Source organism: Coenobita brevimanus, chromosome 36 (genome assembly GCF_032717465.1).
Source record: "Coenobita brevimanus isolate Jiangsu-jjx chromosome 36, ASM3271746v2, whole genome shotgun sequence".
In the NCBI taxonomy this organism is placed as follows: domain Eukaryota; kingdom Metazoa; phylum Arthropoda; class Malacostraca; order Decapoda; family Coenobitidae; genus Coenobita; species Coenobita brevimanus.
Window position 1 is genome coordinate 1606020 of NC_136989.1, and position 20874 is coordinate 1626893.

Here is a 20874-nt window from a genome sequence, read left to right on the forward strand (position 1 = left end):
TCTTTAGCAGGCAGTAAATTCTTGCAGCGAGTATGTTATGAGTAAGTCATTCCTGGGTGTTTCGTTTTCTTTCATCTCCAGGGCTGTACATTGCTGTGAACATCCAAAGAGGGAGAGAGAAAGAGAGAGAGAGAGTGAAAGTTTGGATGTATGTGTATGTGCGTCTCGTAAGCTTGCGTGCGTAGACCAATTGTTTTCTTTAATCGTAATAATGTTAAGCTGTCTTGTCTGCGCTGTTATCTCTATGTCTTTCTATGTATTTGTTTGCATCTGCCCGCTCAGAGAGAGAGAGAGAGAGAGAGAATAATAATAATAATAATAATAATAATGATGATGATGATGATGATAAGTCTTAAATGTTGCCTGTTGATGAAAGATGAATAAAAAAGAAAAACAAAAACGTGAAACCTTGAGGCAGTTTTCAAATGATATCGCTTAGTATCACATTAACTCTCTTTGTTCCTTCTGTGGTCACATTTATTTCATGTTAATCTAATCCCGCCAGCTGGAAAATTATTTAAAGACATGAAACTAAATTGTATGAAGGATGGCCACCTGGAATTTAACCACGCAGAATACATATTTGTAATTCCTGGAGGGAGGCAATAGCTATTCCTTGAATGTGTCGTCTTTTATATCTCCCGTTTTTAAAAGCCTTAACACTACCCTCAAACGAACAGTATTTTTCCACTATATTTAATTAACACAACAAACACCAAACACTACGTTCCAAAATTGACTTCTTGAAAATGTACTGAATAATGGATACTGGTCTGATAGCATACTGGTACAAATATAAAATATAGACTATGTATTAAAATATAGTGCAACGTCTCACTACTCTCACTTCCCGGTCAGCGTTGGGGCTGCTAATCAAGGCTGCCAACTGTAAGCAAAGTTGATGAGGTGGTAAATTTGCCTTATAGTGAGACCACCTTTGCCATATATGTTTCTGATTAAGTATATTTGGGTAATGTTTATACATATTTTTAGTAGTATTGGAGGTCAGTAGATGGCGCTTCAGGCACTTGGTATCCTTAATAAAAAAATGTGTGGTTGTGTATCGTGGTTAGGCGTCCCGGGTCCTGGAGTCGGGCACAGCAAGTTCTATTAGGCTTTAGGCTACCTTACCTCAGTTACTCGTGTCTGTTCAGTGGGGTGGTGAGTGTTAGTGTATGCTCTGCCACATTTACCATATTTTGGGGATTGAACTGCTTGTGTGCTTACCGCAGTGCTGGTTACGGTGCAAACACATGACTACAGTGAAAATCTTGGATGAGGAAATTGCAATGAAGCAGTGTGGTTGGTGAAGAAAAACATTTAACGAATGAATTTGGCCTGTGCTGTGCCTGGCGTTGCTTTGAGGCATCATGGCATCATACCTTACTGATGGTGATGTTTGTGTGACGAAGCCAGTGATGGAGTAGGTTGGCTTGGAAGATGTGCAGGTTAGTTTCTTCTTTGAAGGGACTAGGGGGCAATGGAAAGTTGCAAGTAAGTTGTGATTACCCAGCGTTTTGTCAACTACTGTTAGGAAGTTGGGACTTTTTTTAAATTTATTTATTTAGTAGGATGATTAAAGTGTTTTATTATTATTATTATTATTATTAATTTGATGATGGAAGGAGGGGACGTCCACTATCCACTCACTTTATGCAGCGCTGCGTTTAGTTGACTTACATTAAGTGACAAGCGCGATGGTTTTTTTTAAAACGAGGAAACCGTTTACTGTATTGGGTAGTAACCATAAAACCAAATGACGCCAGGTGGTCTAGTGGATCAGGGTGCGCCAGCCGAATGAGGCCTGTGTTCCATTCGAGGCGTGACTGTTGCTCATTTTATAAAAGTATTTCCTAAGCTTAACAAAATTGTCTTGATATGGAGGTTAAAAAATACTGTCGGAAGGGGTCATGCGAATGAGAAAGGGAGGGAAAAGAAATAGGTTGGAAAGTGGGGAAAAGATGCTGAGTGAAGGGGAAGTGGAGAGAAAACACAGAGAGAAAGAATGAAACAAGGAAGAGGGGGAGGAGAAGGGCGTTTTGGGGGAGTGGGGGTGAGGGCGTTAGCTTCACGTGTCCCTCCCCCCTAACCTTGTAACCCCGCCGCCTGCCCTCCGTAACTCCTGAGCCAGATGTGGTGTGTGTGTGGGGGGGTCAAAAAATAGAATTTGCACGATTCCATCTCTTCCCCTATGCTAGACTGGGGTCCAAATTAAGATGAAGATTAGTCATTGATATCAGCTAATAATCTACCACACCCCTTCATTATCAGTCCTCCCTCTCATTCCTCCACTCGGCTTCCACCCCCACAGGTTTCCACTCTCAATCTTCTATCCACCTTCCACCCACTCTCCCTCCCTCCATCAGCATCACACTCACTTCCTCCTTCCCTCCACACCTCACCCATTCTCCTCCCTCCACACATCTCACCCACTCTCCCTCCACTTCTCACCCACTCTTCCCCCACTCCACTTCTCACCCACTCTCCCTGCCACCACACCTCACCCACTCTGCCTCCCCTCCACATCTCACCCACTCTCCCTTCCTCCACATCTCACCCACACTTTCTCCATGCAATATCACCCACTCTCCCTTCCTCCACATCTCACCCACTCTCTCCCTCCATGCAATCTCACCCACTCTTTTCTTCCTCCATATCTCACCCACTCTCGCTTCCCTCCAAATCTCACCCACTCTCGCACCTCTCCAAATCTCACCCACTCTCTCCCTCTAAATCTCACCCACTCCCTCCCTCTCCTAAATCTCTCCCACTCTCCCTACCTCTGTATCCCACCCACTCTCTCTCCATCCACATCTCTTCCTCACCTCACATCACTACTTCCCTTGCATCTAATCCACTCTCCCTCCCCCTATATCTCACCCCACTCTCATTTCACCTTTCCCACTTAACACTTCTCTGTTCAACACTTCCTGTTCTCCTTCATTCTCTACTTCTTTCCACTCGTATTCCAGCTTCCTTCAGTCATGCTTCCTCCTTCCTAACACTTGTACTACACTCTCCCTCTTCTCTCCCTGCTTTCCACCTTTCTCCTTCTTTCACACACAACTCATTCAGCTCATTTAACTCTCCTTGCAGTAACTCCTTCCATTCTTCCCTCCATTCCTACCCACTCACCCTTCCTCATCTGCTCGCTTTGAGCTTGTTTATTCTCTTCCTTCCTACATTCCTCCACACTCATTTATTTATTTTTTTTTAAATCGTACTCATCGGGCATACTCTTTCTCCATCTGCATCCCACCCCCTATACCTCCCTCCTTCCTCACTCTATCCATTCATTGCTCCCTTCTTTTCCACATGTCACCTAGTCTCTTTTCTTCCTCCATCCTTCCAAATCCCACCTAACTCTTCTCCCTACTCATGCATTCATCTCCTAAACTTTCTCTTCCGAAACCATTTTTTGTACAGTATGGTGATGGTGACTCGAAATAATCGTAGGTGCAGTGATAATGTGTAATGTCGTGTAAGTAATGATATAGGTCAATACTTGTACCAGATTGTTGACTATGTGAATGTGAAGGATGGTTTTGTTGTTGGAGTGGTTCCTTGTTTCACTCCGTCTTTACCACAAGAGAGCTCCAGACAATCTTCGTGAGCAGTGAAGGCGACCGTGGTTGTTTGTAGCGGTGATTTCTTATTATTTTTGTCATCGTGTACTGGGGATATGTTTATGATGTGCCTGTTGTAGGGGCTGATGGCAAGAACATTTTTTTTTTTTCCAAAAACAATCCTCGTACTGTTTCAAGCAAGAGCAGAAATTCTTGTCAGGTCTCTTGGAAGCCGGAGTCTGCAGGCTTACATCCACCGAACCTTTTACTTTCTTTTTGCATATACATGTGTGTCCCATATCCTGATGTAGTAGTCATGGTTCCTTGTGGTGGTTGCACTCAAACTACATTCGAAATCTTTTCTCAATAGGACCCGCAATCCATCTCCCATCGTAGTCGAAAATCATTCACATGCATAGCTTCATTCCTCCACCAATGGCGCCACATCCTACTGCTTCATGCTTTCACTCTAACTTCTCGTAATCGGAATTCCTTTATTCAGTTCCATCCCATTCCGTCTTTTCCATATTCCCTCCTTGTCCTTCTGGAACTCCTCCCCGTGGTCTGTCTCCTCCGTTTCATTACACTGGCTTACGTGCAGCCTTTGACTCCTCATCTCAACCCACTCTCCACCTGCCGTATTCCCCCAACCTTTCTGTGGTTTCGTCCGTGCACCTCTGTCTCTCCTTCCTCATGCCGTTCACCTCCCTATAAGTTCCTCTGTAACTGAAGTCGTTCTATTCCACGGCAGCCCAGGCGGGAGGCCAAACGTGAGTAACACTGACCGAGCAGCATAACAGCAGGCAGTGTTACTTTATGCCCTGAACTCTGACCCCTCAAATCTCTCTTAGCTGGGGCCCCTTGTAATGCTCTAATTGGCTTAAGCCTCTTTCTCTCGTCGATGGTTGTACAGGCTAGATTAGATCGTAGTTTACCTCGTTTGTTAGGTTAGGTTGGCAAATTGACTCAGTAAGATTTATGTGACTGGGACATGTTATCTATCTATCTATTGCCAGTACGCCTTAATCCCTTACAGGGTGGCCAGCTTAGAAAACAAATCGCCTCCACGTCATTGCCGTTCCTGTCCCCCACAATTCCTCTGCTCTGCCTCCCAGTTCACACCCCCATTTCTCACATGTTCCTCTCTTCACTCCATCTTCCTCCATTTCATTCATCCTTGGCCTTCCCCTCCCTCTCCTTCACCCTCCACCTCACTCACATACACTCTCCTCATCAGTCTCTTACTTCCTCCATCCTCCCCACATGGCCAGACTCACTCTAAGTGTGTTTCTCTTAACATCTTCCCTATCACATGCACATCCACACCACAACTCTCCCTTATATCCCTCATTCTTGGTCAGTCTGTCTCTCCATGTGACTCCACTGTGTGCTTCTCTCAGATAACTCATTTCCACTGCCTCGCACTTGACTCTGTGCCCCTCCCAACAACGTCCAAGCTTCACTTCCATACGTTAGAGTTGGTATCACAATACTGTTATGTGAATAACTTTTTACCTCCATGCTCACTTCACTTGTTCCTTATCACTGCTTTCAAGGAATCAGCGACCTTTCTTCCCTTGCTGCTGTACCCTTTTCATATTGCACGTCACTCCTCCAAACTTCCATCCTTACTTCATCACACTACCCAAGTACTTAAACATACTCACATTTTCCATTTCCTCACCATCCAGTCTCACTGTACATTCACTGACTTCACGTCTCTCGAAGACCATAACTTTACTTCTTCCCTACATTCACCATTTTTAGATTCTCCTCCAAGTTTCCTTACACACTCTCCCAAACTCATCCACCAAGCCTTGCAGCTCCCCTTTTCCTGTCTTCACTTAACAACACAGTATCATCTGCAAACAACAGTACAGGGAGTTTCCCCAAACACTGCCCTTCTCTCACTATGGTTGCCGCTCCAACATCCACTGCGCTCCTCACCTTGTATCTCTTTTATTACTCCCATCCATATATATAGATTGAACAAACCATGGAGACATGACACATCCCTGTTTCTTCAGCTTCAACCTTCAAATAGAAAAAATTCACTCAGTTCATTATCCACACGCACTGCAGCCTTCCAGCACCCTCATACATACTCTTTCACAGCATTCAACAACTTCCCATCCACTCCATAATTATATTCTTGATACTTTCCACGATCCTTGTCTATCCACCCTGTCATATGCCATCTCTGGCTTGCAGTGGCCGTAAAAGCAGGTCAGATTACCATAAGCGTTGGCGCCTCGTCTTTAGTGATTTATTTTGGGATTTGGCTTATTATCCCATTGTATGTTATTTATGCAGAGAATGTGGTACTCGAGGCATTTATATAACATGAAAAAGGGTAATTAGGTGTAAAAAGCGAAATAAATCAGTTAGAAGGAGGTGAGGACCTCCTTATCCGAGGAGAGCACGGGCCTAAGAAATCAAACATTTACATTCCAAACTGCAGCCATACCACTAAGGTATATATTTACAGAAGTGCTTGCACTATAATGTAAAGTATTAAGTCCTATTTCTTTCTGTTGCAGTGCTTGGCTTGGGGATACAAGTATTTAGGGTGTTAAAAATTTCCATAACTCGTCAACACGCCTTCGCTAATTCCAGCACATTTTGGGTATTAGATCTCAAGAAGTGATAAGGTAGTGTACAGTAGTGCCGTCTGCTAATGTGTGGGTGGAATATTGAACCTCAAAAAACGGGTTACTAGTCTATGATCAGAGTCTAATGCGTACAGTTAAAAAGCCACCAACCAGGGCTTATCCCCAAGAGACCAGAAATAACCATGATCATCGCCTGCCGTCCCTTCCTCCCCATCCGCCCCCACCCAGTTATATAATATTAATCATACATCATATCTGTACGTCCAAATATAGCGTGTGAATCGCTATAGGCTATGACCTGTTCAGACTGATAATAGGTTTGGTGGGTGAATGGTTGAGGTGGATGGTGACGTTAACAAGATCCAGAGATGATTGTGGGACTATGCTTTGCCCAATGTGTTATGATCCATTCTACTCAGTGTCTGGTGGGGAAGTGGATTCCTATATGTATTGTATGTTATGGAATCTGAGTAGTGTTTGACTGATGTGTGCGTATGCTGGTTACGTGTGTCATTGTGTATGTGATATTTAGAGTACAGTATGTATCGTTAAGAGTGTGTCACTGACTCCTCTTGTGATCGTTTGAGGGAATAACCAAACTACATGTTGCATCATAAGAAACATGAAGGGAAAAACTTTTTGTGGGCGTGGAATAGAGAATATAGTCACAGCAGCCTAACGTGGTGCTTTATGACGTTGTCGGTGACAGAGCAGCGAATGTGGTGACAGCAACCGAATGTCAGGTGTGTAAGTGTGGTGCTTCATGGATTTAATGGTGATATAGAAGCGAATGTGGTGAAAGCAACTTGAAGGCCAGTGTGTAAGTGTGTTGCTTTATGAAATTCTTTGTGCTTAGCCTTTGTCTTTTATTAGTCCGAATGGGAAGACACCTCATGTACGAATGGTCTGTGTTTATCTTTTGTAAAGCATTTTTCTTGTCAGACTTCTCTCTGGTTGACAATATGGGTTCCGGTAGGGCGCTCTGTTGGTTCGCAGATTCCCGTATTGCCTAATTTTTTTAGTGGCTGTGCTACATGCCAAGCACATTCGAAGTCATCGTCGAATTTGGATTATTATTATTTTTTTACAAATATATAATGGCCTCCTATAGTCTCTCTCTCTCTCTCTCTATGCATTCCGTTACGTATGAACTTAAGTCATAATTTTCCTATCTGGTCGATCAGAAGCTACTGTTACGAGTGCAGTTTTTCTTCTAAAAGGTATGATGTTATTATAAGTGTTCCTGGTGGTTGTCTCTACCCACTCTTCCTCTCTGGGCTGTACAGCTTTAGCTACTTATTCTTTACACAGATTATTATATTTTTCACTTTTCCAGCGACTTCATTTAGTAAAGTGTAATTTCTTAGCCAGTAACAGAACTTCAGTATTTGGTAGAGTGTTATAAATTTAAATCTAGACAGTAGTCAGACTGCACCATACCCATGCTGTCCCATCCATTTATGTTACTGTTGACCACTCACATGTTTTACCTTCCTTTTCTTCCACCGTTAGAATATCTTGTTTTACTTTATTTATTGAACCTCTCATTAACATCTTTTACCCTTCTTTTTCTCCCATATATTTATCCACATTCTCTCTCTCTCTGTCTCTGTCTGTCTGTCTGTCTCTCTCTCTCTCTCTCTCTCTCTGTCTGTCTGTCTCGCTCGCTCTCTCTCTCTCTCTCTCTCTCTCTCTCTCTCTCCAGGGGCTTCCCCGAAATATGTGAAAAAGTTCTGGTTATTCTTTGGTTTATTTTTAGTATAATAAGCTTCGTCATTATGGTTACTGTTCTCAGTCTTTATGGAGCTACATTTACTAGTGATCTTACCAGAGAAATTGGTCTCCTTATAATTTCCCAGTAACCTCACCAGTACCTGTAACTCGGTATTGACTGAAAATTGGATCCATGTTCATACAGAATTTTATACTCGAAATTATCCAGAGAATAACCTGAAGTTTCTCTCATCCCCCCAGACACCCGGTATATATGATTAGTGATGATATTAGAACTTGTTTTTGATAAGGAATCTGATCACAGAGATGTACCAGTACATGTCCTTGGTGTATAGCCTATAGTAGGACTCGCCTAATTAACAAATGAAAGCACAATTATAAACAACTTATAAAAGAATCAAAAGTACTCAGGGTGGCTCACATCTCCCGCCAGGAGAGAGAGAGAGAGATAACGGTATAGAAAACGTGGCAACACTGTACACAGGTGCGGGCCACACCACAGCCGCAAACTTAGGCGAGTCCTACTATAATCTAACGGTAATAAGATGTACCAATACTGATCTTACCTCTCATGAAATATATTGGTAGTGTGGGACTTGGCTTTATATTGGGCGTTTCCTCGTATCGATAAACAATGTAGTTACATTTCTTTACACCAGTAACATACTACTCTTCTCTTGTATATGCTGTCGGTACCATGTGATCACTTAATTACCGCTGTAAACATGACTGGTTTACACATGACCACTGATTTTGAACTTGATATTAATTGTGATTAATGAAGCGGAGTCATGCAGCACCTGAGCCCACCACACCCATGAGGCAGTTCACTTATAAACTGTACTGTACGCTCTGGCACATCAGTTACTGCATGACTGTATTCATTAGGACCAGATCAGCGCAGGCAAGGCAATGATTTTCCTGTCCTGTTTTTACCCCTGCTCACCAGCTTCCTTCCAGTCTGATTATAAAGCTCTCCATTTTCATCCTCCCTTCCTCCCACGTTCCCTCCTCTCTCCCTTAGCCTGCTACGGCGATTCTTCTTTCCTCCATCTTCTTCGTTTTCTTCTTTTTTTAGTTTCTTCTTCCTCCTTTTACTATCCTCCTCCTCCATCTCACTATGTTATTAGCAGTCATTGCATCTTCCTTTTTTCCTCCCACGTTTCTCGCGTCTTTTTCCTTCAGCCAACAGCACTCTTTCCTCCTTCCTCCAACTTCCCCTTTTACTCTTCTTCTCTGTCTCTTCCTCTTTCATACTGTTATTTTCAAACTTTGCATCTTCATCCTGTTTTCCTCATTCTCTCTCTCTCTCTCTCTCTCTCATTACATCTTCGTCTCAAAAGATGTAAACAAAGAGGCTGAATCTTAGCAGAGCAATTGTAAAGCCGTTAGCGATACACTGGCTATAGATGAGTTCATTTTAAGAGGAGTAATATTACCTCTGACACTCATTTATTTCAAGGTCATGCGAAGCCAAAAAGGGGCTTGTGGGATACAGAATAAAGGGAAAGTTGGCAGGTGTGTAGGGAAGGAGGAGGATACTGCCAAAATGAAGCAGTGAAGGAAATTAACCACGTATTATGACTCATCTACAAATACATCCACATAGAAAACATAGGTAAGTAGGCCTTTCACGCCTACATATAGAACGCAGTCAAAAATTAACCTAAAGACTAATGCAAGAAAAGTGAAGACAATATCTGCAGACTGAAAACTCACCTACAATGGACCAGTCCTTTCGAAAAGTATGGTCAATAAAGTTACGATAATAGGACAAGGAGGGCAAAGAACGTAGGCTACCGGAAAACAGGACAAATCAATTAGGCTAATAGGACGCCGATCGAATCCGCGGGTTGATCAGAAGGATGTTGATCACGTTGTGAGTAATTTGCATATCACTGGATCTATGTGGTATCAGGGGAGCACCATGTTCTTTCAGCCCGTCCAGTTCATCACTCCCTCCGTCCATATCCCCCCGTCGTGGTTGTCCTTTTCTTCCCCTTCTTTATATTCCAGGTCTTCCCCTCCCCGTCTCCCTCTCTCTGTATTATCTCCCAGCCGTTTTCTTCCTCAGTCCCTCTAATTTAACTTCCAGCTCATCCCTCTTATCTTTCCACCTTCTTTATATCGCCCTTTTCCCCAGTTCCTCTTGGATTATCCTTCATCCCCTCTCCTCCAACTCTCCTCTTCTCTACATCTCTCAGTCGTTTTCCAACATCTCTGTCCCTTACCCATCTTCCAGCTCCAACTCTATATTCCTCCCCTCTCTGTATCTCTCAGTAGTCCTCACTATCCACTCTCTACTTATCTCCCAGCCCCTCCTCCCATCTCTCCCCCGTCACCATCTCCCAGGCACTTGCACCATCTCTCTCCCTCTACTCGTTTTCCAGCATCATTCCTCCGTGTCTCTCTCTCTCTCTTCGTCTGGCGTATGTGTAGATTGATTTAGACATTGTTCTGCTTTGTAGTTTTTCTTGCTTACCAGTTGGTTTTCACTCTCTCTCTCTCTCTCTCTCTCTCTCTCTCTCTCTCTCGTATGTATTTTTGTATGTTTATATATGTAGCATCTGTCTCGCTTTTGCTTCTCTCTAAGCAGACATATAGAGAGAGGGGGGGGGGAGAGATTAACAGACAAGGCAGAGAACAAACATTATTCGACGGTAAAACATCCAGGTAGAGAGAGAGGGAAACAGTTGGGATGGGCAGACAGACACACAACAAGACAAACAGAGCTATGGTCCTTTCGCAGCAAGAAGTCCGTTCAGGTGTGGCAGAAGTTGGACTTTCCCTGAGTGCGACGTTGCCAATTTGACCACCAATTATCGGATTATCAGTCTCCCTACCTACCCCCATCCCACCTGTTTTCTCTCTCTCTCTCTCTCTCTCTCTATATATATATATATATATATATATATATATATATATATATATATATATATATATATATTGTATATATTATTTATTTTCAACTTTTTTCCACACCACCTATGAGGTAAAAGTCTAGGCGCATTTTATTTTTAAGAGGTTTCCCTGTAGGCCTAATCCTCTCTCTGACCCTGGGTCCCTCGCCGACCCTCGGCGTGGCAACATGGGAAAAAAGCCCTGCCAGGTGTCATAGAATTCATTCAAATTGTTGTTATAATTCTAAAAAGTGATACTCAGTGTACTATATAGCTTCCTTTACTATATACAGAATATAAAAAAACAATTTCAAATAGCACATAGATGGGAAATAAGAGAGAGAGAGGCATGTACTACGGTTGATTTGGCAGCATCGCTAGAGGTGATTCACCAGGTGGGCCCCACCCTGAACGGACTTCTTGCGGTGAAAGGACCATAGAAGGTATTGGTTAGTGAGAGTTACATAGAATTACATAGATACACAGACCACACAGACCTTACGGTCCCTACGAGGTGGTCCGGCCTTAATCCTAATATAATGCATAGGAGCAGGAGAAAAGGATAGCATAGCAGAAGGCTCTCTCCCCCACCCTCCAGACCCTCCGGCATTTGCCGTACAGGAAACGAGAGAGGAAGTAATACCTTGCAGGAATGAAAAACCTGAAGGAATTTTATAGGATCGGCAGAAAGAAGAATAATATGGCAAAGGAAAATTTGGGCATACAGCCACATACTTACTCTATGCATGCATTTTTTTTTTAAATCAGAAAATGAATAGAATGTTTATCTATTATATATATTCTAAAATATTGTCTGTGTCTAATAGACACATGAATGCAGACGCGAATATGCAATAATTGCTCCATCCTAACTAAACGATACCAGTTGCGTCGAGATACATGTCCAGTCTCTTTTTAAATATATTTATGGTACCACTCTCAATCACATTCCCAGGGAGTTTATTCCATTCGCTTACAACAGAGTAAGTGAAGAAGTTTTTGGTTGTATCAAGATTAGCCCTCCTTGCTCCCTACTTCATACCATTTCCTCGACTTACAGTCTCGGCAATTACTGTGAATAGCTTGCTTGAATCAGTATTACTAAAGCCTTTTAGAATCTTAAAACATTCAATCAGTTGTCCCCTGAGTCTCCGTTTTCTAAGAGAGAATAGGTTTAATTTCCTGAGTCTCTCGAGGTATGGTTTATTCCTCAGGGACGGGATTAACTTGGTAGCCCTATGCTGGACTGCTTCCAGTATTTCTATATCTTTAATTAGGTGAGGCGCCCAAAATTGCACTGCAAACTCTAAGTGTGGCCTGACTATGTTTTTGTATAGGGGGATTACAATATCTTTGCTTTTATATGTAAAATGTCTTTTGATGAAGCTTAGGGCCCTGTTGGCTTTATTGGCGGCAGAGATACATTGATTTGAACATTTCAGATCGTCTGAAATTAGTACGCCTAGATCTTTAACTAGTGAGGACATGCTACTGATTTGGCCCTTCATTTCGTAATCATACCTTTTGTTTTTCTTCCCACATTGCAGTACCTGACATTTGCTTACATTGAAGGGCATTTGCCATTTTTCTGACCAGCTGATAATTTTATTAAGGTCATTTTGAAGGCTAATTCTGTCTTCTTCAGTTAATATAGTGTTGCCGATTTTTGTGTAGTCTGCAAATTTAGAAATGAAATTGTTTAGGCCAACATCGATATCGTTAATATACATAATAAATAGGACTGGTCCCAACACCGATCCCTGAGGAACACCACTGGTCACTGGAGCCCAGTCTGACTCTACTCCATTTATAACGACTCATTGCTTTCTCTCACTTAACCAGCAACGTATCCACCTATGAATATTTCCGTCAATTCCAAGTGATCTTACTTTTGTCATTAGTTATCATGCGGCACTTTGTCAAAGGCTTTCTGGAAGTCTAAGTAGATTATGTCAAGTGACCTGGTACAATCATTCATTTTAAAAAGTGTATCGTAAAACTCGATTAAATTTGTCACGCATGATCTCCGCGTTCTAAAGCCATGCTGGCTGTTCCTAATTACGTTATTAGTTTCTAGGAACTCAACTATCCTATCTCTAATTAATGATTCGAGGATCTTTCCCAAGACAGAGGTTAGACTAATTGGTCTCTAGTTACCTTGTTGATCTCTACTGCCCTTTTTATATATAGGTCACATTAGCCAGTCTCCAGTCTGCTGAACCTTTCCTTGTTGTAGGGACTTGTTAAAGATAGTTGTTAGAGGACTGCATATTACATCCATCACATTTTTTAGTATTTTAGGGTAGAAATTGTCTGGGCCGGGAGTCTTATTACTGTTCATTTTATTAAGTTTATCTCTCACTTCATTACTGCTAATATGCATATCACTTAGTGCATTTTGGATTGACATTTGATGCTCTTCGATGGTGTCATTGGCGTCTGCTGTGAAAAAACTGAACTGAAAAACTTATTTAAAGTAGAGGCAATTTCCTGATCGTCCGAGATAAGAGCACCCTCGTCGCTGATAAATGGACCAACGCCCGCCTTAAGTCTCTTATTGCCGTTAATGTATCCATAAAAGCTTAGGATCCGTAGAACTTGTTTTTGCTATATCAATTTCAAATTGTCGTTTAGCTGTTCTAATGAGTTTTTTAACTTTTCTTCTATTACTGGTATGTTGCCCTGTGAGTAATTCACTGGTGTGACTTTTAAGCAAGGTGTGGAGACGGTTTCTTTCTTTAACTGCTCTGCTAATATCGGCATTAAACCACGCTGGTTTGTTTCTACCCTTGGTTTGTCTAGATTTCATTGGCACGCATTTGTATTGAGCGGTCATGAATACGTGCTTAAATTCTGCCCACATTTCGTTTACATCATTAATTCTTTCTATGTGTTCAGCTAGTGTACTCAGAGCGCCCTTTTAGGCCGTTAAAATCTGCGTTTTTATAGTCCGGCATTTTAGTTTTACTTGTGCACTCATTATGTGAGAGATTCATGGCAAATCTTATGAGATTATGATTGCTAGATGCTAGATGTTCACCCACAGTGAGGTTTGAGACCATATCTTCATTTGTAGTGATGACAAGATCTAAGATATTGCCCTGTCTTGTCGGTTCCGTGACACATTGAAATAAAAAGTTGTTCTTAATGAAATCTGTCATTCTTTTGTCATTATTACTGCTACCGGTAACTGTATTCCAATTTACTGACGGCAGGTTGAAATCGCCGGTAATCAACGTTTCGTCCCCATCTAGAACTTCCTGCAAGGTACTATATAGTTCTGTGTCTTCCTCTGGAGTATGAGTAGGGCGACGGTAGACTGTAACAATATTTATATTCATATATCTTAAACGTAATTTGACACAGACCAGTTCGGTGTTCTGTCCACTTAAGGTTACCTCTGTTGGGTTTAAGTGATTTTTTTACATACCGGTATATCCCAACACCACCTCCTAGGCGTTCATTTTATCTGCATTTATAGTGAAGTTTATACGAGTTTAACTGGTATTCAGTTAATAAATCTTTATTACCTATATCAAGATGCGTTTCTGTTACGGCAGTTATATGAAAATCTTCGACACTTAGAAGGATTTTGAGTTCGTTAAACTTGTTTCTAAGACTGCGAGCATTGAATGATAATACTTTAATTTACTCTGCGGTTGGCTTTGACTGTAGGTCTAATCTGGATACACCTCCTGTGCGCCATCTTGGGATACACACATGCATTAAAGCAGTGCTCCGCATATCCAAGTGTTTCAACAACAAGCTTGAGTGAAGATCGATGTGAAAGTGAATCAGATCAGTGTATAAGAGTCGTAGACATATTTCCACCGTGTAAAGTATTTAAATAGATTTCATGTAAAAGTTCTAGAGCGGGTTAAAGATGTAAAGCGTTCGCGTGTTCCTTTGTTTACATATATACCCACCCTCCACTTCGTATTCCTGCCCTTTCCCGCCGTTATTTCTGGTCTCAGACATATTATAGTTTATTTTCCCGCAGATCGAGGTCAGTTAGAACGATATCTAACAAACAGATTATCTTTTCTCACTAGTAAATAGTGTAGTGAACCGAAAGTGTATTTACCTACCAGCTCTCTTTGTTTTTGTTCCCACTATCATCCTTGTACGTCTTACTTTAAAGTCTAACGTAACAAATACTAAGTTGCTTGCTAGTTTAGTGCAAGTGAATAGCATTGTCTTCTGTATAGAGTAACAACTGTGTGATTGATGTTACACCAGTGAAATAGTTTTTGCACTACAAACCGTTGTCCACTGAGTGAAGCTAGGTGTTTATTTTGGATTTCTCCCCAACATTCCATTGTTATTTTCTTTTTCCTTTTTCTCCCAGTGAATCAGTTTATGGTGTACTTCCACAATACATGGTAAGCTAGATCATACCATAGCAAGTAGATTTTGTTTACATTTTACACAGTTCATGGTAAGTTAGGTTGTATCATAGGAAGCAGATTTTCTACTCTTTTTACACTGGTAAAAGAATTCATGTAGGTTGGCTTGTGCTATAGCAGGTGGATTTTCTATTCTTTTTATACTGTTAAAGGAAGATAGTATATAAAAATCTCCCTAGAAATTCAATATTTCATTTATAGAGTAAATTGTCCATTTTTAACAACATCCCTTAACCAGTTGTATATTACTTTTATTTTCAGTTGTTCACTGAGAGAAGCTAGGTTTTTATTTTGATTTTTTCCCCAACATTCCTTTGTTATTTTTTGTTTTGTTTTTCCTTTTTCTCCAGTGAATCAGTGTATGGTGTATTTCCACAATTCATGGTAAGCTAGATCATACCATAGCAAGTAGATTCCCTTTTCATTTTACACAGTTCATGGTAAGGTAGGTTGTACCATAGCAAGCAGATTTTCTGTTCTTTTAACACTGGTAAAAGAATTCATGTAGGTTGGATTGTGCCATAGCAGGTAGATTTTCTATTCTTTTTATACTGGTAAAGGATGATAATATATAAAAAGTAAGGGAATCTCCCTAGAAATTCAATATCTCATATATAGAGTAAATTGACCATTTGTAACAACATCCATTAACCAGTTGTATATTATTTTTTATTTGTGTGGGATTGTGGAAATACTGCTGCAAAATGCCATCTAACCTGAAGGTCTGCCAGAGTGTACTGGTCGCTTTGCGGCTCAGTATTTTTCGAATTACTTTTCAACGCCTGTGTGCAAACTATGCATCTTGAGAAAAGATCTAGAAAATGGTTTAGCTGAATCGCAGAGAAATTACAGGGAACTTAAGCAGAGTTTTAGACACTGAAAGAGTTTGTAGTGGCAAATGTAGGAGTCAGCAACAGCACTCGAGAAGGAAGAAGCGTACAAACTGAGCTCGTACAAGCCCCCGCCCATCAGGCAGTCACAAATAATAGTGTATCAGTATCTTCCTCACCCAGCGATTCAGTACGTTCCTCGCCAAGCGAAGTCCCCTTTACCATGGTAAGAAATGGCGCAAAACCCGGAAAAGATACGAGGAAGCATCTTCCCATAACTACGTATAATCGCTACCAGATCCTTGCCGAAGCGGTTAATGAGACAGAAGAAACAAGGCTTATTGGGGACTCTATTGTATGCAGTCAGCTGGAGGAATTTTGTGGACGCCCCCCCATCAGCAGAAAGAGGTACTGTTTTCCAGGAGGTGGACTATGTGATATCACAGAAGCCTGCGATGAGGTCACAAAAGACGCAAATGATCAAACTCTATACGTTATCCATGTTGGTACAAATGATCTGAAGCGCAATAGATCAGAGGAATTGCTAGCAAAGTATCATGAAATGATCAAACGATTCAAAACTAAGTCCACTAATGTGATAATATCTGGTATACTCCCAAGGATCAAAGCAGAAAATAGTTTCTATGATAAGGCCTTCAGCACAAATAACCGGCTCAAATCTCTCTGCACGCAAGAGGGAGTCGACTTTGTCGATCTGTGGGACCAGTTTTATGAGCAACATACTCTATTCCAGAAAGATGGTCTCCATTTGAACTCAGTAGGAGCGGCACGGCTAGGTAGACTTCTACACGATAAAGTCGCCCTCTTCAGATCAAAAAACGCGGCACGTCCAGGAACAGTAACCTTAATGTAAATACCCACAAAGTCAGATCACCAACTGTTCGGAACGGAATTAGAGTCTGCTATGCTAACGCACGTAGTCTACGTAACAAGTTTGAGGATTTAGAATCTCTAATTTACCTAGAAAATTATGAAATCATTGTCATCACAGAGTCCTTGATTAACACATCTGACCGTGACTTTCTAGCGGAATACTCACTAACAGGGTACAATATTTTCAGCTGTGAGCGACCACATCGAGCTGGTGGCAGTGTTTTACTATATGTGAAAACTAGTCTCCATCCCCTTGTGCTATCCAAACCCAGTATTACCAACATAGATGCCAGTTATGTTCAGCTAAGTATTAATTCACACAAAATAAATATATGTCTCATCTATCGTCCTCCAGCACAGTCAACTGAAACAGATGAAAACTTTATGATCAAATTGCGGAAATTTGTTGTCAAGAGGATAGCGTAATTTTTGGAGACTTTAATCTACCGGTAACAAAGTGGGGTGAACCACTGACGGCACACTCAGGACAAGAACTTTATACAAATCTTCAAGAAAGCGCCCTTTCCCAACATGTAGAATACCCAACGAGAGGAAACAATATCCTAGACATCATCTTGACTACAAATGATAACCTAGTCAACATCGTTGAAATAGGACCTGAGTTTAGTTCCAGTGATCATCGAACTATACAGTTTAATATTACTACTGAAAAAGTAAAAGAAACGGAGAGCAAAGAAAAGGTCCCAGATTATCGTAGAGAAATTTCAACAGGCTCAGAGCGCTACTTGCAACTGCAGATTGGAATCAAATGTCTGAAACCGATGACATAAACCAAGCATGGGAAATATTCACTGAAAAATTTAATAAAGTGGTAAAGCTCATGTGTGCCACTACGTAACAGACGTCCAGCTGGAAATAGTAAACCAAAGTGGTGGTCCAGTGAAATAAAAGGAACTTAATAGCCAAAAAACAGGCATACCATAAATATAAAGCTACACAAAATAATGATGATAAATTACAGTACGATAATCAACGGCGCATATCGAAAAGACTTATTAAACAAAGCAAAAGAGCACTGGAGATCCACATTGCTAATACGTGCAAATCAAATCCTAAAGAATTTTACAGTTACATTAGAAAGAAAAAGGTTATGACTACATCAATAGGTCCTCTAGAAACAAACAATGGCAAACACACTGAAAATGAGGTCGAAATGGCAAACATTCTTAACGATTACTTTGCGTCTGTTTTTACAGTAGAAAACACCACCAGAAACCTACTGTTACCCGCAAACCAAGCAAATAGCACAGTCCTTAGTAACTATGCTATCTAAAATAACGATATCCTTTCAGCCATAAATAGTACGGACATAAACAAAACCCCTGGCCCCGATAAAATATCACCGAGAATTCTCAAAGAAGCAAACTTGAGTTACTGCTGCCACTCTCTGTCTTATTCCATCCATCCATCCATCGCCAGACGCCATGTATCCCAAACGGGGTGGTCAAGGGCTTAGAGTTAATTGTTTTACAGGGAGGGGCACTAATCCTCCACCAACCCCACTTGACATGTAGGGATGCCAACAGCATCTGGTGTTCCCAGGTGGTCACCCATCCAAGTACTAACCAGACCCAACGTTGCTTAACTTCGCTGATCGGACGGAAAGCGGTGTACTCAAACGTGGTATGGCCATTCAATAAATCATTAAGTACTGGGAAAGTTCCACGCGAATGGAAATTAGCAAATGTAAAACCAATTTTCAAAAAAAAGGAAATGAGTCGCACTCCAGGAAATTACAGACCAATCAGCTTAACATCAGTAGTGTGCAAATTAATGGAAAATCATAAGAGATAAAATAATTAATTATCTAGAAGAAAATAATATAATTAAAGACTCGCAACATGGATTCAGACATCGTCGCTCATGCTTAACTAACTTACTGGACTTCTTCCATGATGTTTACAAATCATACGATGACTCAAGAGCAGTAGATATAATTTACCTCAACTTTCAGAAAGCATTTGACACTGTCCCTCACAAGCTGTCTCATGAGAAAAATAGAAGCACATGGAATAAAAGGAAAGACGCAAAATGGTTACAAGACTGGCTTTCAGACCCAAAACAGCGAGTTGTGATAAACGGAAAGGAATCCAAATGGCGTAATGTGATCAGCGGCATTCCCCAAGGCTCAGTACTTGGACCGATACTTTTTATTATCTATATAAATGACATTGATGAGGGTCTAAATTGTAAAGTATCCAAATTTGCAGATGATACTAAAATAACCAGTAAAGTCACTTCAAAATTACAGTGGCAGCAGTTACAAAATGACCTTAATACCTTAGCAAGCTGGGCAGAAAAATTGCAAATGAAATTCAACACAAAAATGTAAAGTACTTCATATTGGAAGTAACAATGTCCATGCAAATTACAAAATGAACAATATTCAGTTATCAAGTACAGACAGTGAAAAGGATCTTGGTGTGATAATATCAAATAACCTAAAACCAAGCAAGCAGTGTACCGATGCAGTTAAAATTGCAAACAAGCTAGTGGGTTTTATTGGAAGAACTTTCGAGTTTAAAAATCGGAAAAAGTCATACTTGCCTTGTACAACTCGCTAGTGCGCCCCATCTTGAGTATTGTGTGCAATTCTGGTCTCCGTACTACAGAAAGGACATTGAAAAATTAGAGAAAATTCAGCGAAGAATCACAAAAATGATACCACGACTTAGAAACAAACCATATGAGGAACGCCTTGAAGAACTTAAATTATTTAGCCTAACGAAGCGCAGGTTAAGAGGGGACCTTATTGAAGTTTTCAAAATCATGAAGGGATATGACAACTTAGACATGAATAAATATTTTGATATAGACCGGTCGAGTCAAACCAGAAGTAATGGCTGCAAAATCATGGGAAAGCGATTCCAATCCCACGAAGCAAAATACTTCTTCTTTAACAGAGTTGTAAATATCTGGAATTGATTACCCTCAGATACCGTGAACAGTATCTCAATTGAGACATTCAAAAACAAATTAGACTAGTATTTGCACGAAAATCCTCAGCTGACTCTTTTTCTGTCCGAATAACTTGCTTTTATAGCTACGGTACATGTAAGTTCATGCCCCTTTAGTCTACAAGACACCCCGTAAACAATGTACCCGTACATAGTGTTGCGTCACGATATTATACATTTTCAATTTATTCGGTGCAACCAAAGCAATATAAGCACAGATTAGGATCTGCACAGATAACCCTGAGTTAACGGTCACTACTCTTACTTTCGACCTGTGATGGGCTGTGGATCACTGAGGGTCCATATTAGTCAAGTGACCACCATCGGGATTTTTTTAATGTACCAGGGGTCACTGCTTCAGGATGAAACTTGTGTACTTGTCCCATATGGGAGAGTTCCCTGTCTCAGTGGAGTGAACGGAGCTAGGGCCTGATTGACTGCTGCCTACCTTTAAAAGCGCCAGGCAAGGATGCCGCACCACCCCTAAACATCCACACTGTGCAGTCCCCTCATGTCTACAGGACACCCCGTAAACTTAACATAGCGTCACATCACGTCATTATATGTTTTTTTATTTACCCAAAGCAAATGAGGTAATATACAGTAAGCACAGATTAGGATCTGCACAGATAACCCTGAGTTAACGGTCACTACTTTTACTTTCGACCTGTGATGGGATGTGGATCACCGAGGGTCCCTGTTAGTCAAGTGACCACCATTGGGATTTTTTTAATGTACCAGGGGTCACTGCTTCAGGATGAAACTTGTGTACTGTCCCACATGGGAGAGTTCCTTGTCTCAGTGGAGTGAACGGAGCTATTGCCTGATTGACTGCTGCCTACCTAAAAAGCGCCAGGGAAGGTTGCCGCACCACCCCTAAACATCCACTCTGTGCATTGCACATCCACACTGTGCACTGTGCAGTCCCCTTTTATCTAAGACACCCGTCCTATA

General features: G+C 41.2%; 1 non-coding gene across 1 annotated transcript; it reads right to left on the reverse strand.

Moving 5' to 3' along the window:
* Positions 1 to 18480: 18480 nt before the first annotated feature.
* On the reverse strand, positions 18481 to 18600 carry LOC145396343 (5S ribosomal RNA). The gene has a single exon (XR_013896766.1). It is a non-coding gene; the product is annotated as a 5S ribosomal RNA (ribosomal RNA).
* Between the last annotated feature and the right edge of the window lie 2274 nt (positions 18601 to 20874).